The following is an 8,204-nucleotide window of genomic DNA, read 5'->3' as shown; positions in this document are numbered from 1 at the left end:
AAAGACTTAACTAGATTCAATAATTGGGAAGGAACTTCTGTTTAGTTCAACTCAATTGACTCTATGGTTGATTTTAAGGTAATAGTGCAATGGATTAATTCTTCTGTCGGTTACCGATTCAATTGATTAGATTCGTATTCACTACACTAATCCTTAGCAAATAAACTAACTTAAACAGTGGCCAGTTGTCTAATTTAATTAAATTTACTAGATTAATTATTCGGGTTACATTAGACTTGCAATAGTTAACTAATTTATTCTTTTAATTAACTTCTTGTTTGATGGTCATCTTACAAGCTTGCACATGAATTTACTCAATTTTCTTATTAATTCTAGTTTCATATTCATTAATCCTAGACATATGGCATAGTGATCACATAGCATATGAGGTTAATAATCAATAGATGTTCATGCTAATCAATTATCTTCCTATTAACAGAAAATTAATTATTACTCACACACAAGGTTCTTTAGCAAGCTAAAATAACAAAAAATCACCAACTTTAGAATTAATCCTACCAATCAATCAAACCATATTGTCAACTTTGTATCCCCAAACAGAAGTCTAAAGGTTTTAACTCATAATTGAAGTAAATAACAGCAAACAAACAAAGTCAAATTGTTTAACCATAATGATAAAACAAAAGAATAAGTGGAATGATGAAATTTTGCCTCAATTATTCTTCGGGATTGAATTCTAGCTTCTCTCGTCGTCTTCTAGGGTTTTTTTGCCTTCTCAATCGCAGCTAAACTCTTCTGAATCGTTCCAGAATTCTCCTCCATGGTTCTGAGGAGTTATCTTTATATATACGATTCGACTCGTCGAGTCAGGTGGTGACTCGTCATCTCTCAGTCCCCGTATTGTGATAAGTCTCTGGGATCCCGAGTCATTATCTTCTCGATTCTTCGATCAGACTCGCCGAGTAGTCGACCCTACTCGCCGAGTAGGTGTTATTTTTGGTGTTTTTCTTCTTTGTTCCATTCTTGATCTCTCAACTGCTTCTCCCGCTTCCTTCTGCTTCCGAGCTCTATTTTTGGACTGAAAATATAATTCAAACACCTTTAAGTACCTTTTGTCCATAATGCAATAATTTAGCTAATAAAGGAATAAAAATCTATACTTAATATGAACTAAATATGCACATATCAAAATACCCCACACTTGACTTTTGCTTGCCCCCAAGCAAAACTAAATTTTAAAACATTAGAATCACATATGACAACTCCAATCTAACCCAGCCATTATGCCAAGACCGCAACGCATGCATTTGTGTCTAAAATTTTTCCTAAGGACCTCCCATACTCCAAATACTCACAATCCTCATAAACACTTGCCCACTCATCTCGAACTATGTTCATTTTATGCAACCCTCCCAATCCATCCGCAGAAAACCTCTTACCCTCAAGGTGTTTTTAATTGAGCAACCCAAGCATACATAATCTAGAATTACACTTTTCGATACCTCTATGGAGCTCTTTTCGAATTCTTCACTTCCTCGATAATTTGATCTTTGATCTCTTTGAATTCACCACCTTTATTGATTGATTTTTGGTATCTTCAACTTTTTGAATTTCTTGGAATTTTGATCTTCTAATTTCATATTTGACTTTGATGCTCCAAAAATTCTTCAAACTTTTCTTGTAATTCTCTCTCTTTTTTTTAACATGTAACTCACTTTTTTTCACTCAAAACCCTACATGCTTAAGCAGGGGCGCTCAATCTCAACCTTTATTGGCTAACGATAACAATTTTCCTGGATACATTTCAGGTTTAGGCTGCTAAACATATTGCATCCCTCGGGCCGAGCGGGGTCGTGTTTTTGTCCCATGATTTCACTAGAATAAGGAAGCCACAAATGCACTAGAATGTATATAGGCTCAACTAAACATTTGGGTTTTCATGCAATTATCAACACAATTCTAACATGGAATCCTAATTTTACTTTTACCAAAATTTTCTAAATTAAATCCTAAGCAACATTTTTGGTATGCAAAAGTTGAAAATTTTAAAATTAGCCTAAATTAAGATTCTAAATTTTCTAATATGTAACCAACCCCCTACCCCACACTTATTTTATGCAATGCCCTCATTGCATATTATGTATGATAAAAACATAAAAAGAGAATAAAGATGGAATTGGAACAAACTCCCCTGGGATAGCAGTCGATAGGCTGGTCACTTTCATTTTAGCTCCAACTTCAATTGACTTTAGACAAGGGAACAACTCATCCATGTCTTGGGTGTCAAAATCTCGTGTGGGTCGCTCCAAATACGTGGAAAAATAGTGTAAGATCTTCAGGAATCAATATAGGAAGAATAAATGGTCAAGTGGTACTCTTATCAGCATCAAATCAGTAGTCTCCTTTGGTTAAAAATGAATGACTCGTCGAGTCATATATGTGACTCGTCGAGTATAAGCGCGGACATCTTCATATGTGCAAGAATACAAGGCGACTCGTCGAGTCAGTTTAGTGCACTCGACGAGTAGCCTGCGGGACGAAAAAAATTGGATTCTGCAGTTGTTCCAGCCTCCAATAAATCTTCAAAACTTTCTCCTCACTTCTGGACTCACTTGCTCATGTCCCTAAGGACCGGACTCGATACTTTGACTCTAACGCTTCCCTTTCTTGACTCTCTATCACTCTTATAACCTTTTTTTGACTCTATAACTTTAACCCTCCTATGCAAGCATTCCTAATTCAATTCTGAAAAATAATCAAGGCAAACACACATTAAACAAAACAGTAAAAAGAAAGTCTTAACATATTCAAACAAACCAAATAAAAAGAACAAAAACATGAAAATTAAAAAAAAAATTGAAAATTGTCTAATAAAAATGCAAATAGATTAATCCTCCTCCTCGTCTTGATCCGCTGTTGTTCCACTTCCTCCCGCACCACTCCTCCTTGCACTAATCACCTCGTCCCATAATGGAATGTACAGAAAGTTACCGCCATCAATATGCGGTATGTTGAAGTGATCGAAAAGCCGGATATGTGATTGATTGCTAAAATTAATGCCCCGCGTCATTTGATCTTGTAGCCTCCTCATCTCCACATTGTACCAATCCATTGGTACCTCTTCATTATCAACCGGAATCACCGGCGGCTCTTCCTCCACATCCCGCTCCCTCCTCGAACGAACCCGCCTTCCCGGTGCTTTGGGACCAACTACCAGATCATCATGCGGGATAGCATAATGACCCCCACCATAGTCTTCAATAATCCTGGCCCGCCGGAAAAGAATTGGATTGAATAGAGGCGTAGGGATCATCGTCATAAAGTTCCATGCACCACGGGTCATCAACCCAAATGAGTTGGCTAGCCGGGTGACAAACATACCACCATTGATTCGAGAAGTTTTGCGATCCTTAACTGCACCCTCCGATAGATATGAAGCCAAACACCATGGAATATTGCAAAAAATGTCGGGTGTGATAATGCTCCATAAATAGAAGACATCAAGGTTAGAAACCTTGTCATCATCCTTCCTTTGGTTAATAGTGGATGAAATGAGACGATGAATTAAGCGGTGTGTAGGCGATCGGATGTTCCCCTCTTGTGCCGATTTTGGAATATAAACTTTGTTACCAATCGTGTTCCACCACCCCGTGCTAGTAACTCCATCGGGAAACACCTTGTGGGATTGCTCCATAAAGGCCCGAAAAACGGCGGTTGAGACCAAGGGCTGGTCATAAATTCCCAATCGACAGGCAAGGTCGAGCACGGAACATTGATGAAATTCACCCCCAAGGCAGAAACTGAAACTTGTTGGGTGATAACAATCCACTCCCCCCGTGAAAGATACTGTGGAGAAGAACTCTAGGCATAGCTCCAAATACACCGGCTCTTGAATTCGAAAGAACCGGCTCCACCCATCACAAATCATAGTTTCTCCTTCGTGGGTAAACTCATTTAAAAGATACGGGGCTAGCTCCTCTTCATATCGTACTCCCTGCAACCAATCCCAATCTATCCTATTGGGCACGTATACTTCCTTCTTCCTTATGTCGGCTAACTTCTTTTTCCACTTCCGCATTGTTGAAGCGGACTCAATTTGTGGGAAATTTAACCAAGGAAAGCCACCTTGGTGTCCCCCAGAACTTTACCCCCTGCTGAACATTTTTTTTTCTGCAAAACAAAGATACAAAACCCAGAAACGCAGATTATAATTAAAAACGGTATGCACATGTTCCCCGACTCGACTCGTCGAGTCCATGTATGACTCGGCGAGTCGCTCGAACTGCACGAGTCAGTCGGCGGGTCGGTCTCAATTGGACCATGAAATCTCAAAATTTCTTCAAGGGTTTTGTCTATACACATGTTTATAAGGTTTTTAGGCAAGAATAAGCATGCAAAACATCATAATTTATGACAAATCAAAACCCTAGAAATCTAATATTTTTCAAAATCGGTTCCTTCTATGCAATTTCCATCATCGATATCCTTAAAAACATGTTTTTAACAGAAAATAGGAAGAAATTCGTTACCTTTCGTGATGAAACTTTAAAAAATTTGAAGAAAAATGGAAGAAGGACACTTGAATGCTTGATAGAAAGTTGGGAGAGAGGCGCACGGCGAGTGTGTGTGAACAAGAAACTGATTCTTTAGGGTTAAAACCCTAGTTACCGGTTATAAAAGTAATTTCAATATTATTTTTTTTTTCTGTAAATAATACCGACTCGTCGAGTCGAGGTCAGACTCGGCGAGTCTAGTCGCGATGTCAAATTCCTCTGAAATCCATATAGACTCGTCGAGTCATGGTCAAACTCGGCGAGTCTCTTGTAAAAAAAAATTCAAAATTTATAAAATTTTGTCAATTATTTAGAAAAGGAAATTTATTTCACCCCACACTTAGTCCATACGCACTCTCAAGCAGACATGTCCGATGCATTGGAGAATTAAAAGTCTAAAAACAAAGGAAAAATTTCAAACAAAACTAAAAAATAAAAGAAAACAAACTCTAAATAACGGGTTGCCTCCCGCCAAACGCTTCTTTTTTAAGGAGTCGTTTTAGCTGGACTCCTTCCCGTCTACGTCTCGTCATTTTCCAGCATCGGGAATGCACGCCTAGTCTTTTGTGGTTTGTACTTCGTTTTGTAAGCGTGAATCTTCTTTTTGTAAGCCTGTTTTGCTACCTCTCTCTTCTTTTTCACAGCATCATCCTCAGCTGCTTGGGCTTCCATTCTCCTCTTTTTCTTCTTTACCCCATGCGTTTTCACCTTCTTTTTCACTTCTTTTCTTTCAAACTGAATCACTTCGTATTTTGTGAAGGTGCGTGCTCTAGGTTTGGTAATGAATGGTTGATCAGCTTCCACCCTCCTTTCTTTTGCCTCCTCTTCTTTCTCTGTGCTCACCCCATCTTCAAGTGTAATAGCATTAAGACATGCTATATAGGCGTGTTGAACTCCCATACCCATGTCTTCTTTTTCTGTTTGTTCTCCTAAAGAATGAGGAAAAATTTCCAAATCCAGATTATACAGAGGACTAACAACCAGCAGATCCAAATCGTCCAAGCTATTATCAAATTCGACTGGACTCGTCGAGTCCAGTAAAGTGACTCGGCGAGTCTTATCGTATTCCACCATTTCTTGGGTGTTTTCTGAGTCGGCTTCCTCCAGTAGCTTTTCTAACTCCTCCAAGTCCTTGCTAACATCCCCATCCTCTCCAGAATGTAGCAGAAACTTGGTTGGATCTTCTTTTTGCAAAAGTGCAAGTTCTTTTTGTAATATCTCATCATCCAAATGGATAAATGAGATGTTTTCTTTTCTTTCCTCTTCTTGCTTGGCTTCTGGTATAGCTTTAATTATTATGGACTCGTCACCCACCCTCAACGTTAATGTAGACTCGCATACATCAATTACAGCACAAGCGGTGTTTAAAAATGATCTTCCCAAAATGATTGGAATTTTGGGGTCTTCTTCCATGTCAACCACCACAAAGTCTACTGGAAATATAAACTTGTCGACTTTAATAAGGAGATTCTCACAAACGCCTTGTGGATGAATTATTGTCTTGTCTGCCAATTGGATCTTCATATTTATCGGTCTTGGCTCCGATAAATTCAATCTCTTAAAGAACGAGAAAGGCATCAGATTGATGCTTGCACCCGAATCGGTCAATGCTTGGGTGACAACTTCATTACCAAATTGGCACGGAATTATAATATTCCCTGGATCGCCTTTCTTTTCAGGCAGCTCACTCAATAGTATCTCCGCGATTTCAGCCAGTTCTTTCCTAGTAGCAAAAAGACTTTTTAGCAAGTTGAAGTATTTTGGTGTCTGGAGCATCGTTTCCACAAATGGCATATTAACTTGGAGGGCTTTAACATGCTTCATGAAGGTTCTATATGCTTCAACTTTTTTTTGCAGGCATGGCTTTAATTGGGTATGACAAAGGAGGATTATATGGCTTTAAAGGACTGACCATTTTATCAATCACGCACGGACTCGTCGAGTCCATTAGAGGGACTCGGCGAGTCAGGTCGGGTTTTGCTGGAGCCGACTCTTCTGCCCTTTCTGTCTTCCTCTTGGAGATCCTCTGTGCATCTGTGAAAATTTCTTCTTTACTGGAGGTCACTACACTCACATTCTCCATTCTCGGATTGGTTTCGGTATTACTTGGAAGTTGACCCAGTCTTCTTTCGTTCACTTGGTGTGCAAGCTGTCCCAGCTATTTCTTAATGTTGAGAATGGATGCCTGCTGATTCCTTAGCATGTTTCTGGTCTCATGTATTGCAGCATCGTGATCATTGTGTCTCTTTTCGGACGCGGCTATGAATCTAGTGAACATTTCTTCCAAATCAGCTTTCTTTTCTACCGGTTCTTCTCTTTGATATAGTCCCCTCTCCTTCTGCTTGTATTTTTCCTCCTTAGCCTTCTTATACTCTTCGTATGGGAGCCATTCCTTCTTAGTTTTTCGCCAATTTTCGTCGTATCGATCGCCACTTGAATAGAAGACTTGAGCTTTCTTATTTCCATTCTCATCCAAATCACAATCCTTGGTGAGATGGGGTCCTCTACAATTTTCACATCCCACCCTCATAGCATGGATTGTTTGATCCATTTTTGTCATTCTTCTATCAAGACCATCAAGCTTAGCTATCATTTGCCGCATTCACTACTCCCCGACTTACTTCGTTTCTTGGATTGTGGTATTCTCTAGAGTGCTTAGAGAATTCTTCTATTAGCTCCTTGATTACCGGGGGCGCCTTCTTCGTAAGCGGACCTTGAGAATCTAGCAATTGCCTTGTGGTGACATTAACTCCATCGTAGAAAATGGAGACCTCTTGTTGGCTATTAAGGTCGTGATGTGGGCAATTTCTAAGCAAACTCTTGTACCTTTCCCATGCTTCATAAAGAGATTCTCCAGGCTGTTGCTCGAAGTTGGCAATTGCTTTCTTTAGCTTGGCGATTTTGGAGGGCGGACAAAAGTGATCTATGAACTCCTCTTTCATCTTGGCCCATGTGGTGATTGATCCGGGGGGGAGTGACTTTAACCAATCTTTGGCAGCTCCTTTGAACGTGACTGGGAGCATGCGAAGAAGCTGGGTCTCGCGGGGGACATTCGGTACATTGAAGTAGTCGGCCACATCATTCACTTCATCTAAGTGTTTGTAGGCGTCTTCGTTATCCTTCCCATAAAAAGGAATCTCCTTGAGTTGAGCGAGAATATGGCCTTTTAGTTCGAAAGTGGCTGTTGCGGGAATTGCGGGCTGCACAAGTCCCGGGTCGGTGTCATCGTGCATCCTCTTCTTCCATTCCCCCATGGGGACTTCATCGATATTAGCCATCGTGATGACTAAATCGTCTTCAAACTCGGAGTCGTGCTCGAATGTGGGTTCTTCTTCTTCCTCGGTCTCGTATTCGATATCTTCTTGAATTGGGTCTTCGATAGTCAAAGAGGCAGTGGATGCTCCGGATTTGTTGTTCCTCTTCTTGCTGAAAACGGACTTGAGGTTCTTGAGTGGCGAGTTCTTTGAAGAAGTGCATTCTCCAACGGCTTTGCCCTTTCTCTTCCTTAGCGCGGATTCCAGGTCTTCAAGAGGGGGGACCAGAGGTGTATCAGATCCTCGGTTCATGAAATAACTGCAAACAAAACAGAAAACGCGTAAAAAGAACAAAAATAACACAAAAATTTAAAACTGAAACAGCGATGTACTCGCCGAGGCAAAAACAGAAAAAAATTTCTAGTTACTCTAAAAA

The 8,204-nt window shown here is 40.1% G+C and overlaps 1 non-coding gene across 1 annotated transcript; it reads left to right on the top strand.

Moving 5' to 3' along the window:
- The first annotated feature begins 7,301 nt into the window (after nucleotides 1-7,301).
- On the top strand, nucleotides 7,302-7,408 carry LOC145091159 (small nucleolar RNA R71). The gene has a single exon (XR_013702046.1). It is a non-coding gene; the product is annotated as a small nucleolar RNA R71 (small nucleolar RNA).
- Nucleotides 7,409-8,204: the final 796 nt, after the last annotated feature.

This window comes from Lactuca serriola, chromosome 2 (assembly GCF_051521515.1).
Source record: "Lactuca serriola cultivar US96UC23 chromosome 2, Lser_US96UC23_V15, whole genome shotgun sequence".
NCBI classification, from domain to species: Eukaryota; Viridiplantae; Streptophyta; class Magnoliopsida; order Asterales; family Asteraceae; genus Lactuca; species Lactuca serriola.
The sequence above is the reverse complement of the archived record's forward strand: the minus strand, read 5'-3'. Positions and strand labels throughout refer to the sequence as shown.